The following is a 24169-nucleotide window of genomic DNA, read 5'->3' as shown; positions in this document are numbered from 1 at the left end:
TACTCACAGAGGCTTGCTTGCCCGTGTTTCCGTACGTTTTTAATACCGTTGCAGGTGAGATGAGCACAGCTGGAATTGGACTGGGATGATGGAGAGGGAGTTAATATTGATATGAACTGACATTAGGTGGAGTCACAGTGGTTACTGTGAGCACACACCACACCTAAATCCAAACAAACCAGTGTGATCGTCATTACCTGAACTGGTTTGGCTTTTGTGGCAAGGTGCATTAGAAGTGAGAAATAAGCTTGCTGAGCCATTAGTTTTGGATAAATCAATAGTTTTAGATAAATCCATAAACAATGTCAGCTTTAAGTTATTTATTTAAGTATGCAACATTAATCAAAGACAAAAAAGATCAGGAAATGTTCTATGGAATGGTTGGATTACATATTGTGTGTGTCACCAAGACATAGTCTCAATTATAGAAATATTTTCTTATATACTTTTTCATAACAAAAAGTAGAACCAGTGCTCCACGTTCACGTTAATACACTGCAAAGGCACTGAGCCATTGTGATTAAGCTCAGCGTAAAACTATGTAAGGCATGAAGTGGTCTCCACCCTGCCTCAGCTCTAAAAGCGAGAGTGTAACAGGAAGTGCGGAGAAGCCGACACACAAAATAAAAGCACACATGTAGACACCTTCAGGGAAAAAATAGCATTTGGCAACAAAAGCTCACAAAAACACTCCACGACGTCGTTCAGTGCGTGTTCTTATAACTCCATGCCTGTAGACTGGACACAAATTCGCTTTAAAAAAAATGCCGTTTTTAAGTGAAGCGTTTCTCTTCGGGCGTCGTGACCGGAAACACTTTGCTGGGCTGCTAGCTTAACGCTAGTCACCTTTTCTTGATCCCGACCCTCCAGCCAATCAGCGGCTGTCAGGGACACATGAACGGCGATAATATCCGCGGAACAGCCGCTGCAGGCAGGAGGAACAAAGAAAGCCGCTCGCTGTTCGTAAGGCGTCCTTTCACTTCGTCAACACGGACGCATACCGTGTTGGATTAGGTCTGTGTGGGTTTTTGTTTTGTCTTTAGCGTAAACTCATTACCGTAACTATTACATGTTATTCTATGTATTAATTCCGAGCAGTCGTTTTCACTGAGGAAAGAGGAAACTTGGCGTCGTGAGAGGTGGTTTAGTTTTTTTTTTTTTTCGTCGGGTCGTCTTTCTCGAAACCCTCCAGCTTTGGATGCGCTTACCGGAGGTCTGTGTGTGGTAAGTTAGTTTTTCTTTTTCTAACAGTCAGAAACTACAGAGTCTGTAAAGGACGCTCGTCGCTTTGCATTGCGGGAAGCAGAAAACTCCTCGAACTCAAACTTTGCCTGTTTGATTTCTGAGGCTCACGAAAGCGACGTTACCTTCTTCTCACGAACAGCCCGGAGACGGGAGCGTTCTCCCGAACTCACTAAATGTTCGGGTCTTTTTTTAGTGCTCCCCTCCTTGATGACAGACGACACAAAGAATAACTAAACTTAAAGGTGTTTTCTGAGTATTTCGGCATAAGCTTTTTGAGAGCAGGTCGGTCATTGTTATGTTTAAGGCTAACTTGTTGAGCAGCTAGGACTGGTGCTTCAGCTGGCGTATATAGGCTTGGTATACTCATCTAAATGGCTTCGTAGGGAGCCAGTCGTGCCCGGATGCATTAAGATGACATTGCTGCAGCATTAAGTCAATCGACCTGTATTGTAGTTGACTAAAATGTGTCAACACCAAACAATTTTTTTTTTATTTTATTTTATTTTTTTTTATTTCTTTGCCGTTTTAAAGGATCATGCATGAAACTAGTTTTCCTTGTGTTTATAAGCTGCTTAAAGGCACTTTTTAAGCACAGTTTTCACCACCTGAATGCCTGAGGTCTTGAGATGTTTTCACACGTGTGCTGCCTGATTGGTTTAATTTCGCTAGTTGGTGAACTTCTTTTTCTGAAACGGACTGTTTTCCATGTGAGCAAACAAGGTAGGTAGCAGAGTGTGTTTCAACCAATAGCAGCTAGGCTGTTTGACTCCATTCAGTGGCCATTTAATCTTAAGCCTGCCTGCTATTCAAGGCTAAACGCCTTGCCTGTAACCACACCATCTGCTTTGCCCTCCAGGGTATTGTCAGGCTACTGTCCAGATCAAGTGTTATGGGAGATTTGTGTGGGTGGACCACAGCAGATGGTAAGATGGAGAGCATAGCTGGCTGATGTGGCAGCTAGGCAAACCATTGTGGTGGTTGGATCGTGTTTTTTAGTTGTCAACAGTGTAATAAACAAAAGCCAGAATCTTTCAACAGGCAAGCACTTTCCACAGCTCCATCAGAGGCAGCACTGGACATGGTGTGAATGTTAACTAGCTTCCCATACAGTACAACGGCAAGCTTATCTTCTCCTAATAGAGGGGCTAATGACCCCTGCACTCCACTTCCAGCCATCTGGATTTCGACCCTGTGGCTATCATGACGTCAGCTCACCTCCCTTTGACCATGCATAAATGTAAACATGGCGTTAGAAGTCAGCAGTTGAGTTCTGATTTATGTTTAGTTTATATTATGGGTCATCTTCAGTCATATAAAAGATAGTGGCCGCTTCGTGCATTTAAAAAGCAGGGAATTGGTGTTTCTTCAGCTTCTGGATTTTTATGGCTGATTGGAGCCCACTGACTGTGGGGTATGTGTGTGATAACAGACCGCCTCTGTGACATAGTTTAACCTGCGCGAGTAGACCTTACTTAATGATCAGTGATCTGGATTGATTTTTAGTGAGTGGGGTCTTTGGATGTGCATTCCCCCATATAGGAATCTCACCAATTGGTGCTATGGGTTTCACGAATGCAACATAATTGCTCATCACATACTAGTTTTGTAAAATCTTTATGATAAACTGATCATAAGGTTATGCCACTCAGATTGTGATGGATAAATGAATTCTCCACCTTCAGACTATACTGAATGTGTCTTTTGTTCACCAAGGTACCAACTACCGCCATTTATTTATCCACATCTAATGCAAGCCATAGATTGTTGTGACGTATGCAGAAGTGGTGCAGTAGACCCTTTCTGGCTCTTATTTACTGCTTTCAATAACCTGCATATAACAGAAAGACCATAAATTCTTCGGCGTAGCATTTCTGATATTTCTACAGTCTGAACCATGAGTTACACTTGGACAACTTTCTAAGGTTTGTGTGGATCCAAACATTGAAAGACTGAGCCCTAAAAATGGCAAGGTCATTTGGTGCAGCAGTTGGAGTCTCCAGTTATCTGATATACAGTTTGAACAGAGCATAAATTCTGCTTTACTGTCTCCTCCGGCTGTTACAAACCCTGTCCTGCCAATGTCTCTAAAAATGAGACAATCTGCTTTTTTGTTCAGGATGTGGACAGGAAATCTATTTTTAACATTTGTGTTTTTTGTTTTTGTTAAACAAACTCGCTTTGCTGCTAGGATGTTACCATTGAGACACCTTGTATAGCTCTCCCTTTTTATTTTAAAGTTTTTAACATAAAATGTGGTTTGGACAAACCCTTGTGCTTACGGATACTCGTTTACTTCACAGGGATCAAAGTGTACCCTAGTGGACTCGCAGATGTGGCAAGAATAAATCCCCTTTTCTATTGGACCTACTTGGATCAACTCGGCATGGTTCGCTATGGTTTTCAGGTTTTTCCATTAGGTCACAGTACCTGGTTCTTTTGTTAGTACCTGCTCGCCCGGGCTTCCAAGCGATCCGAGTAGGTACTAAAATGTGATGTCTTAAGACTGCATGCCAGTGGTGTCACTTGATGAATTATGAGAGTGACTTATTCATGAAAACCACTTTTTTTTTTTTTTTTTTTATATAAACCTGGCAACAAGGGAAAATGCAACAAAAAAACAACGCTGTGGTCGCTGAGTCTGATAAAAAGCTCACACACCGAGCAGCAGGTATATTCTTGCCTAGACGTCCACCTTTGTTGTAGTGTTGCGGGACTCTCAGACGCGTTGCAATCTGAGTCGAGTTGTGGCGATCCAAGGTGAGTCGATCTGAGTAGGTACTAATGGAAAAGGGGCTTTAAATCCGCTTGAGTCAGTCTGCACCAACAAGTGGAAATCTTCTGTGATGTGACTCTTTGCCAAAAGGGACTTGACTCAGCTGGTTAACCTTGAGTTTAACCAGTATATTTCTGGTTAACTCAGGGTTTTCATAGGTGAGAGTGTGCTGTGGAGGGATTATTGGTCTCCCACTCCAGCATTTGTCTCCAGATCGCTCAGTGTCTCATGATCCACTTATGGTAGCATACACAGGATAGCCGTCAGCTTTCTGGTCTCCCTGAGGCAGTCAGTCCCTTTGTGTAAACATCCTGTGGTGATGGCAGGCTTGCAGAGACTGGTGGTTGTCTTTGTGAGATGGACTCTATGGTCGGTGTCCAACTCATGTCTAATGTTAAAAGACCCTGTGTGCTCGATCACCATCAAGGACACAGGCTCAGGCTTTTTTTTTTTTTTTTTTTTGTCTTCTTTGTGTTATATTCTTTTAAAATTTTATTTTATATAATGTTCATATAGTATTAGAACGTTTACTTTCTTGAATATTGTAATTATTTAAAACAATCGCAATTTCTGCCGTAAGGGAGCAGTTGTGCTAGTCAGGCAATCATAGATGGCGTCATTATCACAAGCTTATACAGAATGCTAAAATGTGCTTTGATGGTGGTTAGAATATCTGTATGGATGTCCCAAGTAAAATATAAATGTGGGACACGTAACAGAGCCTGGGATGACCGATGTGGATACTTTCCAATGAGTAATTCAAACATTGTCAGGAAAGAGCACTGTGCTGAAATAAAAACGCAACAGAAGGGTGTGTAACCCAATTTTCAAGCAGCACTTGCAATGCTCATAATTTTTTAATAAGTGAAAAATATGGATTGAAACTGTTAGGAGACACTTTCCCTCCATAGACAAAAATCGAATACTGTCTCTCCAGTACCTGCTGGAGGGATTCCAGCAGAATTCCACTTTTATCTGTCCGGTTAATCCCTCCATCCCACGCTCACTTTAACAGAGACTTGCACTCGGTAGTAAAGATGTACACTCAGAGCCCAGGCTGTTTCAGCAGAGCAAGGCTGTAGTCAGTGTGTCTGATGCTGACTCAGTAGAATGTTAATGTTGTGAAATCCCATTAAGAGCAAGCCAGTGCTGAGCAGGGCCCAGCCTGGGCTTTACGGGACAGCAGGTAATTTTAAAAGGCCGGCAGTGTCCCTGTGTTTGCACTCTTGTAATAGGATCTAATTACTTGAGTGGCTCACAGTAAATTGAACGGCTCTTTTAAATTGCTGCCACTCATGTTTAGTTGCTCTTCAAGGCAGTTTAAATGATTTTTTTTTTTTTTCTTAACAAGTGTTACTGATGGAGGATAACAGTTTTCAGAGAGGCTTTAGTCCAAAGGGCAAATGCTGGATGGATTTGCCCTAAGGCTTTAGCCACTCTTGTTGGTTGGGGGTGGAGAAACAAATCCACCTATTGTTTTTGTTGCCCTGTCCTGATAAGGGTGATTGAACAGCAGGGACTGTATGCAAAGCAGCAACATTTCCCACCAGGTTCAGCTGTGACTACCACAGGCTTTCAGATGGGTCGTTTGTGGCCTTTGTCTGCTATTGAATAATAGTGTCCACCCAGTCTCTATCATGACACTGATAATAGACTGTATTGATGCAAAGCCTCTTCTTCTTTTAAGCAAAAGGTTTCCTTTAATATGCTAAACAATTGAGAAAACCCTGCTCATTGCATTCTTACTTCAGGCACTGAATGTATGACTAGAACATCAGAATACTGCGTGCCACCTGGTGCTATTTAGGGTTTGTATTTTTTATTTATTTTTTTACCCAGCCCTTCAGGCACACCAAGGATTTTCTCAGCAGAGTGTGTAGAGGGAGAGACAAAATACCAGGGCTGTTTATCTTTCGCATCTAAGAAGGATGTGGTGTAAAGAGCTCCTCTTGGAGAAAGTTTCCACCCACGCTTCTGTACTTTGCACAGAAGCTGGGCACAGTGTGTATAGAAGTACAAACTCCTATGAATGAAAATTACTCTTGTAGAGCTGCACCCAAATGTTCAGCTACTTAGGATATTTGTTTACTGGTTTTATTTTGGGGATGTCATGATCATCCTGTAGTCTCTATTTTCCTGTCTTGAAACGGTCTATGAGCCAAGCTTTCATTAGTTTCAGCTAGTGCTGGGCGATATGGAAAAAATATTTATCACGATATGAATTATTTTATATCACGATATACCACCTGACCTGTGGTCATCGGGAAAGTACGCAGTCTGTAAACAGCGAGCGCAGAGGGTGCAGTCTTTGTTAATGAAATGGATGGTTACGCTCATGTAGGGCTGCGTATCTCTGCTCATCCATAGGTCAGTCGTCAAGGCATAATGCACGACACTGCAAACATCCTTCTCTACTTTGGCCCGGCATGCGTCATACAAGCGAGGCAACTCGACTTTACTGAAGTGCTTGCGTACCTCGGATCATGGACTTTGACGAGGTCACGAAAGCTGTCCTTCTCAACTACATAAACAGGGATCATGCCTTTACAAATGTAACGCGAGATGGCTCCTGTGGTTTGTTTATGGCGCTGGGACGTTTTCTCACAAGGGCCTTGTGTGAAAGACTGTATCTTTGGCTGGCTATAGTTTTTCTTTTCCCAACTTGCTGCAAAGAAACAGCATGTGCATCAAAATAAACTATTTCCAACAGTGTAATTTGAGTTCTAAGCATCCCAGAAACTATACAGAAAAGCATAAAGTCAAACATAACTTTTAAAAACACCAGCATAGGCTTATAAGGCCCTGAAGGGTAATGGCAGACATGCGATATTTCGCGCTGACCCATATTCCAATGTAGGAAGTATTATGAACAGCTGATCGGATCAGCAAAGCGTGTTTCTGGAATATTATGTTTTTGTTGCTGCAAGTGCTTTTTATGCAATTTTTGCAAAGCTATATGTGGAAGGAAACCATGACCTAGGACAAGCTAATGACATAAGATGTAAGTACAAGTCCTCCGGTTTCATATGCAAAAAAAAAAAAATATTGCGCTAGCTTACGTGGTTCCAGTTCTACAGGGATTTAAAAATAGTTAGGCAAAACGGAGTGTGCCTGCTCCGACCGGTTTTAAAGGGTATGATATATTTTATGTAATAATTTATAAAATTAGGTTAGAAACGATAGAAGACAAATGGCACGATAGACACTTTTCTATCATCCACACGATATCGATAGATATATATATATATATATATATATATATATATATATATATATATATATATATATATATATATATATATATATATATATATATATATATATATATATATATATATATATATATATATATATATATATATATATAAATATATATATATATATATATATATATATATATATATATATAAATAAATATAAGTCATATCGCCCAGCACTAGTTGCAGCTGATTACTTCCAAAAAAGTATTTATTTTGCTATTAAGCAGTAAGATCTTAAGTTTGCCTGCATGTGTCTTGATCTGTGGATCACTTTCAATAGTTGACTGCAGCTTTTTTGTTGCTAACACAGCGACTACAGTCTCCTGAGGCATTCAAGCCCCATTTGGCTCTTTGTCTTTGCAGGCAAAGGGGAACCAACTGTGGTGTAGGAGGGCTGTAAAATGCCCTGTGAGATGGGCTTTAGGGTCAGAAACGCCCCCAAACTTGGCAACTCATTCCATCCCTCCTGTTTTTAATTTGAATTGCATTTAAAGTGCTCCTGTCTGTGATCTCTTTTTATATGTGCATGATTTCCAAATAATCAAGATTCCATTATTGATATAGAGATGCAAAACTACCATATTTATCTGATTGACCCCACTTACCTGTCTGTAGCAGTATATGCGGTCTGTGCTGTCTCTCTTTAACTGCTGCATGCAAAACAGTGTACCCAAACCCCTGGGTCAGCACGAGGCCAGAGTCCACATACACAGCCTCAGTGAATCATCTCACCTCGGATAACGTATTATGCAATGGTGTGTTTGTGTATGTTGGTACAAGAAGTGCAGACGTACACAGCAGCCTGCTGTCAGCTTACTGAAACAGAATTGAAGGGATAACAGGAGGGTGGTGGATGCATTTTGTCAATATGCTGAAGCAGAGGCATATGATTAACAGAGTGTGAGTAAACCAACTCTAGATGCAATGTTTAACTTTGTCGATAGTCTTGTGGCTTTTTCATTTGGAGCTATTCTATGGTAAATCTTGTGGCAATGGGATAATTGTGTAGCAAAACCTGTATAAATTGTTGTGGAGTGGTCACCAGCTGTGCTCATTTCATGATAGTGGCCTTTATGTCCAACTATCCATGTAAATACTTATTGTGTTAACAGTCAGTTTCTGACAGGAAAACATTCTACATGCCACTGAGTTCAGATGAACGTGGTTCAGACTTTCCCTCTCAATAAAGTAAGTCTTTTTAATCCTCATGGTTTCTAACCTTGTTTACTGCTTTAGTGGTGCCTAGTCAGTGATTTGGACAATGATATTTATTTATTCTTTTGCCACCTGCAGTTGTTGTTTGTGCGTCCCTGCCTCCTGTATGTATTTTCAGTAACTGAAGAGCATGCACTATTGGGTTGAGATCATTGGGCTAACTTGGGCATTGAAGAATATTCCAGTTCTTTGCCTTGAGAAACTCTTGGGTTGCTTTTGCAGTATGTTTTTGGCTCATTATCCACCTGAAATGTGAAGCACTGTCCAATCAATTTTGCAGCATCTGTCTAAGTCTGAGCAGAGAATATAGTCCTGTACACTTCAGAATTGATTCTGCTGCTTCTATCAGTTGTCACGTCATCAAAAACACTAGTGGCCCGGTTTCACTGGCAGCCATACGTGTCCATGCCGTAAAATGTCTCCACCCTGTCTGACAGATGATGTGGTGTGCTTCAGATCAATAGCTGTTTCTCCCCTTCTCCATACTTTTCTCTTCCTATCATTCAGGTACGATTTTATTTTGACTATCATTTGTCCAAAGTCTAATCTGGCAGTATTGTTCTTGAGAGAAACCTGCAGTTACACCCTTGCTATTTCTGTTAAAAAGCTATTTGAATATATCCATCCATCCATTCGCTTCCGCTTATCCTTTTCAGGGTCGCAGGGGACGCTGGAGCTTATCCCAGCTGTCATATATTATTTGAATATATTATGTTATATTATATTATATTTTGAATATAAAAACAATACAGAAAAAACTGATAAAACAAAAGGGAATAGTAATATGAACCAGTAAAAACTTTAGGAATAGAATTAAGACCTTAATAACGATGTGCCTGCCCCCTCAAAAGTGCTCTTAACTTGGCTAGATATTGTGAATTGTTTTTCTTTACCATGCAAATAATTGTCTTTATTAGGTGACTTCAAGATTGTATTGCGATAATTCAAGGAAGTTAAATTAAAAAATGAAACATTTTGTCTGATTGCAGCTTGCAGGGAACGAAATGTATTAATGCAGACAATATGAAGGGAAGTTTCCATCCTTTTCCAGTTTTCTACCCAGAATGTTGTATTATCACTCAAGAATTTTAACCAGCTCCTTAAACCCCTCAAGGACCACCATGTAATTGTATCAGTAATTTATACAATTGTGGCTCAGGGGGTTTGGGGAGCGCATCTGTAACCGGAAGGTCACCGGTTCGATCCCCGGGCTCTCTGTCCTGGTCGTTGTGTCCTTGGGCAAGACACTTTACCCTCCCGCCTACTGGTGTTGGCCAGAGGGGCAGATGGCACGATATGGCAGCCTCGCTTCTGTCAGTCTGCCCCAGGGCAGCTGTGGCTACAGCAGTGTGTGAATGTGAGAGTGAATGAATAGTGGCATTGTAAAGTGCTTTGGGTGCCTTGAAAAGCGCTATATAAATCCAATCTATTATTATTATCATTATTATTATTATTATTATTATTATTATTACTACATCCACCACATGCTTGTCCTGTCATATAAGGTGGAGATACCCAGTCTTCCGGCAATGCTTGGTTGATTCATTTGCTTACTTTTTGGTCTCAGGTTGCTAGTATATCATCTTTGCTTGGCTTCATAGCTTGGTTTTATTCATTAGTGTGTTTCTATTTTTTACGGGGAATAATTTTCTTACCTGTTTTGCAAAGGGTTGTGCTTTGAAAGACATCCAATCACTTGTAACCGGTCCACTTTCATAATACTGAATTTAGCTCTCTTTATAGTCATTGAGTGATAGGCAGCTCTTGCTCTCAGACATGTTTGGGCTGCTAGAGAATGTAAACAACTGATGTCGCTTTAGCATTGATATCCGGTCTTTAAGTCTGATGTCATTAGCCGTGCCTGGGCCCAAACTCTGCTGCAGGTCCCTAAGTCCAACGATCACTGCGGCATCGCTGAGAGTTAAAAACTGTCTAAATCCTTCCGTCTGTAATAAAATGATCAGTGTTGTTGCTCTACCAGGTGTAACAATTAAGTTTAACATCTAGGCATCCACGAAAACCGATTTTATGAAATTTAACAGAGTTAGAAGTTAGCAGGAAGTTAGCTTGCTAGTTTGCATCTAAATATAATATACCATGTTCTGACTGAGGGATTTATAAAACAAATTAAGACGTACAGCTCTGCTATCACTTCCGACATAAATGAAGACAGGAAAGTAACAGCAGGGACATTTGTAGGTTTACTGAAATTTGGCTAGCTGGTATATAATGATGTGCTACATGATCGCTAGCGACACAGCTATGTTAGCATAATATAAACGGTGAAGGTGGAGGATAAACACTAACTTTTTTCCACTCAATTAAAGTTAACATGAGGGTTCCCGAAGGTTCGGGACAAATGCAATCGCATGGCAGGATGCTGTAAACAGACTGAACTTCAGTCGGGAGAACAACTGAGATAATCCATCCACAATACGAGGTTAGTTATCAATATACTGCTGCATGGGCTGAGCTGTAGTTACATCGTAAGGTTTTAAAAGCTGAGCTTTAAAATGATTAGCGGTAATAAAAACCGAGAGAGGCCGACAGTGATCACTGACTGTTTTCAGGGGCTTGTTGAGATTAAACAACATACAAAGCATTAAAACATGTAAAAACACAAAAGCCTTATTAAACGCAGAGTAGTTTGGACCCGGAAGCAGGATTCACCACGTCATCACTCAGACCAGATAGCAAGATGATGCTTACGGCTTTAAAATTTGTAATGGTAGTGGCTGTGTTGGTCAAAGCATTCATTCTTAAGAATGTACCACATTGCTGATTTGGCTACTCCTTAAGTTTTTGCTACATTTCTCTGATAGGTTTATTTTAGTTTTTCATTCTAATAATGGACTCATTAACTTGCATCCAAAAGTCTTTGGACATCATTAAAGACTAAAAGTGAAAAACTTTTCTTATTGAAGCTTTTTGTTATGGAATAATGAGAGAACGAGCCATGAAACTGCTCGAAACTGCAGTTGTTGCATTAGTTTTGAGCCTCTGAAAATGGGGCACTATGTATTTAAATAGATTTTAAATGGGTGCTGCAATGCCTTGTTTTAATTCAAGCGGTTTAACCAAGTCTGAAAGTCTGCATTTAAAATCCACTGCTGGCATACAAAGGTAAAACCTTCTCCAACCACATGCTTTGGGATGTTCACAAAATGACATCACCATTTAGTTTGAAGTCCTCTTTGGAGAATTCAGCTTTAGCTTTTTGACCGTCTCGGTTTCGGAAGTTTGGAGTCAGAAGTGAGTGGTTTGTTTTTTGTTGTTGTTGTTTTTTTGTTTTTTTTTTAAAATATGGTTTACTAGGAGTTTTCCTACATGTGAAAGGGAAAATCACTTTTAATTTATTTAAGCTTAAAATGCACTTTTGTTAATCAAATGTCTTTAAAAAAACAAAACAAAACAGGGTAATAAGTGTATACATCTGTCGTAAGAAGGCAACATGGACTTATTGCTTCAAAGATATGCCATCAGCAGTGCTTACAGAGTTTGAGCTCCCAAAGGTCTATTTTTATCCAGGAATTTTAACTCTCACACCAAAAGGTGGTTTCTCATCTTATTTTGTTGATGGGTCTTGCACATACACATGCCTCCACCTGTATTTGCAACCGTCCCGAGAGCCTAACCATTGTTTAGCTGTAGTTCACTGACATGAATAATTGAGCTGTGCTCCTACATCTATGCCCTAGGGATCCTGTTGTTCTACTGATGTTCAACATCTTTGTAACCTGCTGTATTGTTCTGCAAGATGTCAGCATCCTTTGTTCACAGCAGTTGGTCCATCTAAAGAACCCTATTAATCTTTCCACTTTCTCTACATTTTTTTTTTCTTGAGTAGTTTGCGGTTTAGTAGGTCAGGTGTCCTGTTTAAATGAAGAGAGGAATATATTTTAAAGGTGGCAAATGCCAATCTTTGTTTGAAAATTTAGCCCGTAGATTTATTGCACTATTGTTTATCTACATGTTCAGAGAAGGTAATTGTAAAGCTTTGTTTTGTAGTGAGTTCTCTTGAGTTTGGGACAGACGAATGTCTTTGAGGCTGAGTGTTTCTGGGACACTGGGGGAGGAAATTGCTTAGATGAAAGTGACACAAACAGGAGAAGACAGTTTTCACACCAGTGTCTTTTTTTCCTTCTTCCCCTTTCTTCCAAATATTGTTTTGCATTTTTAATTGGATGTCAGTCAAGTCCTTGAGCAAAAAACCCATTAATTATCCAAGTAAATTCAGTCCGTGTTTGACTGTAGCTAATGACTTATTTTCTTCAGGGTAGATGAGGCCACAAGCTCTCAACTATAGAAGATTGAGCTTATTTAACTGCTCAAAGTGACATGGCACTTTTGATCTGCTAACATGCCTTCCAGTTAAGCTCAATGTTGTCACGACCATCCCATGGCCTACATGCAGAGCTTGTCAAGTCATTTTTGAGCACAGCTCGTTATGCTATTAAAATGTCGTGTTGTGTTGTTTTTTTTTTTTTTGTTTTTTTTTTTGGGGGGGGGGTTTCCCTCTTGTAGCAGGAGGAATCTGAACATGACTCACAAGATGACTTATCTTTAAATTCTAAAATGAATGAATAAAAGTGGTCTTGAGCAATCATTCCCCAAGCTTTCTGAAGAAGTCTCAGAGTTTTTCTTGGGATATTGGCTGTTTTTTCACTCACTTTGAGTCCAGTCAATGTACCTGATCATTTTCAGAAGTATGTTTCTTTTGTTTGGTAAGCTACCCACCAAATCTATGAATCGAGCAGTAAACCTTGTTGATTTGAATCAACAAGGTGATTCTGAAAGATTTATTGGCCAAAACCTTAACATATCTCAGCATGGTGTGCAGTGGTTTCTTAAAAAAGTTTGAGGAGACTGGACAAGTGGGGGACCAAAGTAGTGGCGCTATGACTGTGTCTAATAATAAAAGAATAATGTTAGTGTGAGAGCAAGGCAGGAGGTGTTATCCAGCCTGCCCGATTGTAAGTAAAACTTTCTGTGTCTGTCATAAATTCTTAGATTGATGTTTTGAAACTTTACCAGCAATTAGAAACTGTGGCAGCTGAACTTACCAACTCTGTTTGATCAGAAATTTAAAAAAAATAAAAAGTTTTGTGCCAAATTACCAGATGCACAGGAAATAAACGCGGGTGGTAGCTGAATACAGTTGCATGAACCAGCATTGTTCTAATTTTTTATTTTATTTTTTATTTAAAAAAAAAAGTGTGTCCAGTGTTTTCCTGGATTTCAGTTTGAATTTCTAGTTTCAAGAAATTGCCTCACGTATTTCCCAATTTCCTAGTAAATTATAAAGAACTGAAGAGTGAGTCTTGACGTTTGCCCAACGCTGTACATGATGGGGAAACTTCCCCAGAGCAGTTCTAGTTGAATGCTACAGAAAGATATAATGCACCCCTGCGTGGTACTACGTACAAGTAAATTATTTACCGTGAGGAGACTCGCCACTAAATTAGCAAAATCAATCGCTCAGGAAAAAAAAAACAACCTTCCTAATAAAAGCACTGGCGATGGATGTGGCATAGAGTTGGTATGTTTGTTGCCCAGCCATAATATAGCACACCTAAGAAGATGAGAATTGTGACAAAGGATTCAGCCTCTGGCCAAAAGATAATCATTTGCACTGGGATTAAAAACATTTATAATGACATTGCTCTTTTTTTTTTTTTTTTTTTAAATTTCTTTTTCTTTTTTTTTTTTTTAAAGTGGCGTTTAATTTACTCAGCTCAAGTCATTTTGGTTTATCAAATGAACAAAACCTGCAGGAAATTTAGAATTGAATTTAAGTGTGATTAAACAGATGCATGACCTTTTTAAATATAGTTGGTTCCAGTTCAGTAAATTTATAGACGGGTGTCACAACCTTTATGAAGTTTCTCATATTTATTGGTTACAACGTGGTAATAACAAAAAAAAAAAAAAAAAAAAAAAAAATCCCTGGAACTGCAATCAGGTCAATTGTAGAAAGGAACTCGTGGTGCCAGTCATGTTGGTTGTTGTAATTTTTATATTCGAATGTTCTTGCTTTATCACTGGGTTTATTTGTTTCTCATCTGTCTGGTACATACAAGGAGGTGGTGGTTCAGCACCTCAAAGCAGCTAACAGGGTTGTTTATCCTCATACCAGACATTAACTTGTACACTAAAGATAAAGCTTATCTTTACTGGCCACTATTTTGGTCTTGGCCCATGAGCTGCTCAGACAGTAGAAGTGATTGGTTATGAAAGTGTTTTTGAATTGAAACACAGAGCTGGAAACTATCGTGGGCTGTAGTGTCCCAAGGGCCTTCTACTGATAAATGGTTCACTGCCTCTTCCCTCTAACCATCATTAAAAGCTGCACTTCTTCATAATCACCACTTTCCTCACTGATGGGAGATGTCTCCTGGCCTCATCTTTCCTGTTTTGGAGAATGCTTAATTGCTTTCCCTAGTGTTTGGAAACTACATTTGAATTATTCCTAAGTTGCCTCAAACCGATTGTCCTGTTAATTATTAGTAGATGATAAAAGACTGAAGCAGAGTTGCACTGGCAAGGCGACAGGTGCTCAACACTCATGCACCTAGTTAAAGATGCCAGTGCAGTCAGTGGTTAATGGTCTTGTACGAGGTTAGTGTGTTCTTTAGGAAGTGAACATTTAAAAGAACAGAACTAGAACACAAAAGTGGTTACACCCATTTAACCCTTTAAAGCCGGTCGGAGCGGGCACGCTCCGTTTTGTGTAACTATTTTTAAATCCGCGTAAGCTAGCGCAATAATTTTTTTTTTTTTTTTTTTTTTTTTGCATATGAAACCAGAGGAGTTGTACTTACATCTTATGCCATCAGCTTGTCCTAGGTCATGGTTTCCTTCCACATATAGCTTTGCAAATATTGCATAAAAAGCGCTTGCAGGAACAAAAACATAATATTCCAGAAACACGCTTTGCCGATCCGATCAGCTGTTTGTAACACTTCCCACATTGAAACGGACATCAGCGCGAATGATTGCATGTCCGCCATTACCTGCCCGAAACCGCAAGTGACGTTATTTTTGCGGAAAATGTAGTTTTTTACTTGTAGGCCTTGAAAGCCTATACTGGTGTTTTTATAAGTCATGTTTGACTTTATGCTTTTCTGAATAGTTGCTGGGATGCTTAGAACTCAAATTGCACTGCTTAAAATAGTTTATTTTGATGCACATGCTGTTTTCTTTGCAAATTTGCATCATAGGATTGTTTTTCGTTTTTCCTGCAGTATATAAAAATTGGTGTATCTCAAATAAAACTATGAAGACACTCAAAATAAATTTCCTGTTATAAACTATTTTTTGCAACTTTTTTTGTATTTAAAGTTTTGAGGGATAAACCTCTTAAATCTCTCCAAGTAGAAATATATGTAAAAAAACCAAAAACGATTTTCAATTTTTTTGTAGTTTATTGCACTTTTTTTTTTTTTTTTTTTTTTAACAATTATGTAGTTACTATGGACTTAATGCATACATATTATTAAAATATGGGCTATAACAGTTGTATTGATGTATAGCAACTTGAAATGCTCACAAAAATGGCTCTACAGCATGTAAAAATATAAAGTAACCTCTGGCGCCCTTGATTCTATGGTAGGTCTTAAAGGGTTAAAAATAGCCACAGTTTAGGCCAAGGTGGTCCAAATCTGTTGAGTTACTTAAATAAAATCGTAGGTATAGATGTTCTCACAGGAGTTATTAGACAGTAAGGACACATTAGCTGTAAGTTACCTGGGTAGTTGACAGCTAATAATTGCATGCCCATGATCTAGTAGAGAAAAAATATACAAATACATGTAAAAGCAGTTCCGTAATAATGGTTTTGGATGTGGCTAACTGTAGGTGTATTAAACAACAATGTAAAAAAAACCAAAAAAAACCCCAAACAAAAAAAAACACGTAATGCGGTTTTCAGGTTAATGGTGCAGTTTCAGGGTCAGTCCATGACAAGAAGTTGGCACTTATTTGTAGGCAATTACAAGCACGAATGTAAGAACGGTAATAGGTCTAGACCCAAACCTGTATCAGCCAGCATATTTTAAGCCAGCCACAGTGTCCATGCTCACTAACCTTTTTTGACTGCACCTCTGCCTGTCCAACTTTATCACCATGAACCTCATGGTGGCTACTGCATCACAGAGGCATTCCTGTTAGCAGTGAGAGTGCAACTTCAGGGAAGCTCCCCAAGTGCTATTTAATATGTTGCAGCGTGGTTCAAATTATTTTGCTGCCAAACACTTCTAATCCTAAACTTGACCTCCAATCCGAAACCATTATTGACCACAGAATGATTCATCTTCTGTGAGGCATCCAAAAGCCTGAGACCTGGAAAGAACAAGATCCAAGAGTCCATATGCCATCACCGAACATTGGACAGGATGTTGAAGCCGTGGTCCCTTCTCACCTCTATGTAGCTCTCCCATCGCTCTGTGACGTCAGTGTAAATATAAGTGTGTGTGTGTGTGTGTGTGTGTGTGTGTGTGTGTGTGTGTGTGCGCGCGCAACTGCTCATCACGGAGCATATTGGCACCTTGACTCCAGATTGAAAAGTGTTTTTGATGGCGTTTTCAAGAAAAGTCTTTTGTGCCTCATTTCCAGTAACACAGATTTGAAAATATAAATGTGCATCATCTTAAACCTTCAGATAGGGCGGGCTGCTCCTTCACTGGTTATGCTATGGCAATGAATGCTTGTGTCACTGATATCACCTTGACTTGAGTTTCCACACCAGCTCACTGCCTGTCACTGGAGCTGTGTGGAGGCAGAGTGGGAGGAAACAGGTGGCGACGAGTGAGGGGCATTGGAAAGCGGCTACTGTGTAAGCTCTGTGAGCCGTCCTGCTGTTTGGTCAGACTACACACTGTCAGAGCCCGGATCAGTTAGATGTGCTTGCTTTTCTTGAGGGCTGACAGTTTTGAAGAGGGGCACTCTGTTGCCACCGTGCTAAATCCATCATTTTTTTCCCCTCTCCTATAAGTGCAGTTTAGCTGAAAAAGACACAACGCTAGAGTTGCCATGGTAATATCATCCTCAGTGCTGACAGTATTTAAGTTAAATGTCTGAGAAATGATCTTAAGTGTTTGCATCAATTCGTCTACAGTTAAGCAGTAACAAAGAATACATACAAAGTAAGATGTGTACTTGGGCAGGTTTTCTAATGAGCTCAGTAGCTTAGCAGACTTCATAGGAGGGGGTATCGCTCTTTTTCACATGTAATGCTTAAGATGGCATCTGTAATTCATGCATGTGTATAATTGGTGAAAGGCTTAAATCTGGACTCAGATGACAGTAAGTGACAACATTTACATGCACAAGCTAAGACCTCTATAAGGAACTGCACATTTCTCATACAGTTGCTGTGGTTTTTTTTTTTTTTTTTTTTTTTTTTTTTTTTTAAATAAATAAAAGCCCTCAAATACTTATTGGAAAGAATTACTGCTCTGTTCTAGCCGTGCTCATAAGGGTTGAGGAGCCAGCATATTGAGTACTTGACAAGTGGGATAAGATGAGATAAACCTTTGTTAGTCCCACACGTGGGAAGTTTGTTTGTGTCACAGTAGAAAGTGAACAGTGCAAAGTTGAAGTGTGCATGACCATGGGGAGGAATGTTGTGCTAAAGCCACAGCAGTGCACCTCCCTGCCAGTCAGACAGCCTCCGAGCTGCACTGATTCAGTAATACAGCTCACATTCATGACATTTAGGAGTCTGTAAAAGTTAAAATTTATCTTGAAGAAATATTTAGGAAGCTTTCATTGGACAAGGCCAAGGTTGACCTCAAGCTTTAAATGGGGTGATTGGCAGGAGAGTGTGAAGTGACTGGGATGAGAATTGGTACCGCAGAAACATCGTTGTCAGCAGGAAAAGGGTGCACTGACTGCTCTGATCTGCCTCGAGTGAAGGAGTTCAAGCACCTCTGGGTCTTGTTTATGAGTGGTGGAGAGTAGATGGATCGGCAGAGCACAGTGGATGTGTACTGGTCTATTGAGGCGAAGAGGTAGCCGAGTGTGTAAGTTCCTCCATTCACCCATGGCAACGAGGTGTGAGTAGTGACTGAAAAAGATCAAGGATACAAGCAGAAATGAGCTTCTTCCAAAGGTTGTCTCGGCTCACCCTTGACGATGGGGTGAGGATGTCAGTCATTTGAGAGCTGCTGCTCCTCTGTATTTGAAAGGATTTTCTGAGTAGGATGCGTCAAAGATGTTTTGAGCAACGAGGCAGGTGCAGGACGTGCTGGAGAATTTACAACTTCTGTCCCCACTACCAAGATCTAATGTGTAAGACTGAAAATGGTCTGATTTCAGTCTGTAGAATGAGAAGTCATCCCACTTTTCTTTTGTCGAATGTCATCAACAAAATACTTTTGTGCCTTTTGTGGACAAACCATAAGCCATTTTATACACTGATTAATAAAACTGAAGTTGTGTACCTTCCCTGTCACTGTTGCTGTTCCTTCCCGGTGCCTAACAAAGGGACTGGTTCTATTTTCTTCCTCATTAAACATTTGCCATTTCGAACATCTCAGATTCTGCTTTGTTTACATCAGCGTCTAGCTTGCAGTCCTCCTCTTCAATGTCTTTGCTGGCGCATTGCTGCGTCTCTTGGCACATTCTGGCCCCTGTTGATCACTCAAATAGTGTGAAACCATTGGCAAGAATGCATATTACGTCACCCGTGTACACAGGCCCGCACATGGCATGCAAAACGCCAGAGACCCACTCATAAAGAAATGGCTCCATTGCACTGCCAGAGAACTGGTGTATCCACAGGATACTTTTAAAACACCATCCCCTTTGCTTTTTTTTTTTTTTTTTTTTTTTTTTTTTTTTTTTTTATGTTTGAAGACGCACAGTCTTAAAATTTGATGAACATTAAGATTGCACAGGCTCATAAATATTCATCAGACCAGAACCCCCTCCTCCTTTCCTCTTCCTTTCTTATCTCTTTGTCACCGTCCTCTTATTTCCGATCCCTTCATCTTGGCCTGAATTTGAGCTGGACCCAAACAAACGGCTTTTCTCATGAGATCATCCAGCAGCACTTTAGTGATCCTTGAATGTATAATGCAAAACGCTGCCTGCCTGTTGCCTCTAATTGTCCTTTTGAGTGTTTAATGTTTGAGCTCATTAACATGATCTGCCATCTATTGTTTATCATATTAATAGCACCATTTCCTCGGCTACAGTAAAGGGACTGTTAATTAGTGACCACAAAGACAACATTTAGTTCTGTACATCACACTAATCCAACCTTAACCTGTTTCATCTCAACAGGAAATAACAAAGACTTCACTGTGTGACCCTCACTCCCACCACCCCACACCGTTCCCTTTTGACCTGGCAGAGATGCATTTTTGTCAAGGAGTTTGCACTCAGATGGATTAAGAGGTTAGTTTCCAATCTCACATTCAACCCTAATCTTCCTTCATTAAAGGCTGCGTTTTGTCTATTCAAAGCAAGTCAAAGCCATGCATTGTTTATTATTGGCAGCTAGGGGAAAAAGTCTTTCCTGTCAGCAAAGACTGAATACACGGTGACTCCATCGGCACAGGGAGCCTTTGTCATTATCAAACAAAGGCATATCACTTGCTAGAAAGTGGCTGATTGTTGCTGACGTGAAGACAGACATATTTCAGTGATCTTCGTCCCAAACCAGAGCCCAGCGGTGGAAACCTAATCAGCCTGGTTTGGACTAACCTGTAGGAACTGGAAAACTGAGCTGCGGTGGCTGCTGATAAATTTTTCAATAGCTCCTAACCCAAAAGCAGCTGATATGCACTACCGTCTCAGAATTTTGGTTAGGGTTACATTCTGTGGAAGGCTACGTCACTGGCTCAATTGTTGAGCACACTTGAGTGTGATGGAGGTGCACTGTATGAAGTTACAGAGGATTAGATTACTTGAAAGGTGTATCACAGATCTGGCCTTTCTTTACAATATTTATATTAATTCTCTGTGAAGTACATCACACCTGCAAGGAAGTTACTGTCTAGATCAAGGAATAGTTAAGGTGGTTGGGAGATTTAGACTTGGTCATGACACTGAAACCAAAAGTTTGCGTTAACATATATTGCAGATTCCATTGGCCAATTTACAGAATCAAAATTCAGATTGTAGATTATAGATTGTAGCAGTATTGAAATACTGTGTATATAAAACATTTATGCAGAGATGATGGAAACAGGCACATCTAAAGTGCTGATACTGGTTGAGATTGGGCAAAACTGAAATGAAGATGTGGTAACAACGTGACTATTCTAATAGCACATTCAAGCCAAAGCTTAGTTACTTTTTACTGGGAGTTGGCACCACTTGTGGAATGAGGTGATCCACTTTAAAAGAAGAAGAAAACCCTGTTGTTGTTGTGTGTTGTTTTTTTTTTTTTTTAATTAATTTATTTATTTTTTTTGTGTGGTTTTAATCATGACCGTTTAGATGGCTCCTTGGGAAAAACGGGTGTAAAATAACTTTTATTGTCATTTAGTTTTTGTATTATTCATCAAATATATATTTTAGGTTTATTTCAGAAACTACTGTCTGTGTTGCTATTCAGCTCCTGAATGACTCTCCACTACAACTGCAATTTCCTCATCAGGATACAGTATTTTAAAGTGAACTCGGTGACTTGAACTACCCTGTCATTCTCCCTCTTTTAAACATTAATTGACTGGGGTATTTACAGTAGATCCCTTTATCAAGCTAGCCAGAATAGTCCCAGACTTTGTTTGGTGTAGTTGGATGTCGAGATTTCCAGTCTGACTCCACAGATATGTGCAGTTCTGTGTTTTGCTTATTAAAGTGTTAAATAGTCAGTATCCAATGAGATCTGAACTTAAAACATCAAGATGACCACAATCGTGTGTGTGTGTGTGTGTGTGTGTGTGTGTGTGTGTACACAAAGACCTAGTTTCTCAAAGACGGTTAGCTTTGGCTCCTGCTTCCAACACGTGGTTGCCATCAGATTCTTTTCCTGAGTAAACAGAGATGGGAGACAGCAAACTGATAGTTGTCTTCGGCTGGTGGGTGCAGCTCTGTGTGACGGGCAGGAAAACATTTGGACAAATGGGCCTATTATTGACCACTCCACTATCTTGGCCAACAGGAATCTTTGATCTGTGTCTTATAAAGTCCTCCATCTCTTCCTTTGAGGAAGAAAGGCAATAGATTTGGGGGGAAAAAAAATTGTAATGCTGATTTGGATCCGTAAACACCAGTGTACTTGTTTTGTGGGTTTTTTTTTTTTTTGTTTGTTTTTTTTTTTTTTTTTTTGCTTATCCACTTCCCCCTTATTTATTTCCACGTATTCATTAACCTCACTTGTCTTATTTCAGTTTCACTGCAGTTTCCTCCAATCCGTGTGTCTGCCCCTGTCAGTTCATTATATTTGTAATTGATTGATGTATTCACTCCTTCCATAATTGCACCCTTAAATCAAAATGGGATGTTGACAGAGTTGTGGCTCACCTTCGTTGGTGTCTACATGAACCATTAACCTCTTGCTGCACTCTTATGCATATACAAGGACGTGCTATAACAAGGTAGTTCCACGGCAAGCACTGGCAGCCTTAAGTGTGGATGTTGTTGAATATGTTATGAATGTGGTGAGTGTGCAATTTTTTTTCTTTTCTTTCTTTTTTTTGTGGTATTGTGTTAATGTATGCAGAATTCAGCAGAAGACTAAAAGCAGGCAGTGAGGAATGCCTGTCTGGAAGGGGGGGGATAAGTGAGAGGAGGGCTTTCTTGTCTCTCAGGGGAGAAAGATGAGAGGAAGAGAGGCATGGTGAAGAGGTAGAGAGCGGGGGATGGTGTCAGAACCTAGCAGAGGAGAGAAGATGAGGAAAGAGCCAGCTTAATGTAAATAGACATGGTAAATATCTAAACGCCGCATAGGAGTGTAGGTTTGACTTATAGGCTTGAACTCTTATAAAACCACATCATAAAAAGCTGGGAAAAACTCTGTTTGTGCTGACTTTAAGGGCAGGTGTTATACTGATTTCCAGTCGCATATTTAAATTTTTGAACTCTGCAAGTGAATGGTCATTATTTATCTACTGGGAACCATCACTTCATCTACTGGCTGAATTGTTTCTACTACCTTTAAGCCAACTTGCTTCTGATTGGCTTCAGCTCAAAAAACAGGTTTGAATAGCAGGTGGGTGGCGCTTCTGCACTCAGTTACAGGTATCTGCTCTTATAGATACAAATGAGAAGTTTGAAAGTGTTTTAAATGTTTTTACCAACCTCACCTGACAGTCAGCACATGCCTCCAGTACTTTCTATTTGATGATTTCTTCAGTACTTGTCGCAACATGACCCTGAAATCTGTATTTTTATGTAGTCACGGGATATTTTGACTGTTCTCATCATGATGAAAAGCAAATATCTGAGATGCGTAAGTCCCAGGTTCTAAAGTAAATGTTAGTATTGGCATTCGGTATTGTGCAATAGTGTTAGTGGGCTGTATAAAGACTGTACATACAAGTGTGAATGTACTATGAATCGAACTGAGGCAAGGTTTGTTTACTTTCAGCTTGGATCAAGTGACAATACACGGTTAAGTTGTAAAATATAGCGAATTTAATAAAAAAAAAAAAGACTCCACATGGAGACGACAATTGTTGAAATGTGAGTTTGTTGAGATTTCAGCAATCACTTTCTCTGAGCTTTCACACAGTCTGCTTGATGTTAGTAGTTGCTGTTGTTGTCAGTTGAATCGAACTCACTGCTGGATTCCTGGAAGTCACTCCTTGGCACTTGATCTAGTAGACGCTGCGGTGTGTATGTTGTATCTTGAAATATTATCTAGTGTGTACAAGTTTTTATAGTCTAACATTCACAACTTTATTGTCTAGACACGAATGCAATATTTCAATAAAATGTCTAAACATAAGCTGGGCAGCGATTCTGTCCTGATTCAGCTCCACAGCAGTCAGCAAGCTGAATCCAGTGGAAATGAACTGGTAATCAGCAAATGAAGATCACGGTGTGTATGTGCGCGCCCACATTTCTTTCCGCCATCCTTTCTTCTACTTGGAGCACAGTAAGTGCATCTGTGGTAGCGTGGGTGTTTTTGTTTTTGGTTGTGTGTGTGTGTGGTTTTTCTTTCTTTTCTTTTAAACTGCTCAGGAAAGACGTTGAGCATGCTCCACACTAAGCCCCACACTTCCCCCTCCCTCTCTCTGTCTTCCCTCCTCCCTCAAGCAGCTGTTTTCCTGTCTTGGCCTGGGAACTGGAGCCAAGCTGTTTTTTCCCTATCCTTGCCTCACAAGCAGGAACTCGCAGACTTACCGAAATACACACACACATACTCTTCTTGTCTGTCTCTGCCCTGTCCCACACTCGTCTGGCTGTTGACTGTGTGCTGACCTCATTTTGGACTAGAGACTGAGGAGCAGCTATTCCCACTCTTCTGCTTGGCTGCTGTGATTGCGTGTTCACATTGCAGTGTGAGAGCTGCCTGACTGTTGGTAGAAATGCTTTCATGGTAAGACGTCTCTTCCTGTAATCACAGGCTACTTCTGTCTTTTGACCTCTTATTTGTGCCTCCTTCAGTCTCTGATTGAAGTGACTCTCTCTGTTGGTAAGGCTGCTGTGTGGCTCATCCAGTACTCAGTTTCTAAAAGTCTCGACTGTGCTGCAGTGATTTCAGGCTGTCAGCATTTTG

General features: G+C 40.1%; 1 protein-coding gene across 4 annotated transcripts in view; it reads left to right on the top strand.

Moving 5' to 3' along the window:
* The first annotated feature begins 842 nt into the window (after nt 1-842).
* LOC146374220 (SPRY domain-containing SOCS box protein 4-like) overlaps nt 843-24169 on the top strand; it is a 51010-nt gene continuing 27683 nt past the window's right edge. Inside the window, exons 1-2 of one of the 4 annotated variants that reach the window (XM_084950258.1) lie at nt 843-1014; nt 19780-19893. The gene's annotated coding sequence lies outside the window, so the exon portion shown is untranslated. Of the gene's footprint in view, nt 1225-19779; nt 19894-22258; nt 23990-24169 lie in introns of those variants that run through there. The other 3 variants (XM_084950256.1, XM_084950259.1, XM_084950260.1) reach the window with 3 other exon arrangements.

The sequence above is a fragment of the Perissodus microlepis genome, chromosome 14, assembly GCF_051167445.1.
Source record: "Perissodus microlepis isolate ML-2025 ecotype Zambia chromosome 14, ASM5116744v1, whole genome shotgun sequence".
NCBI lineage: Eukaryota > Metazoa > Chordata > Actinopteri > Cichliformes > Cichlidae > Perissodus > Perissodus microlepis.
Note: the sequence above shows the minus strand (reverse complement) of the source record. Positions and strands in the feature narration are given on the sequence as shown.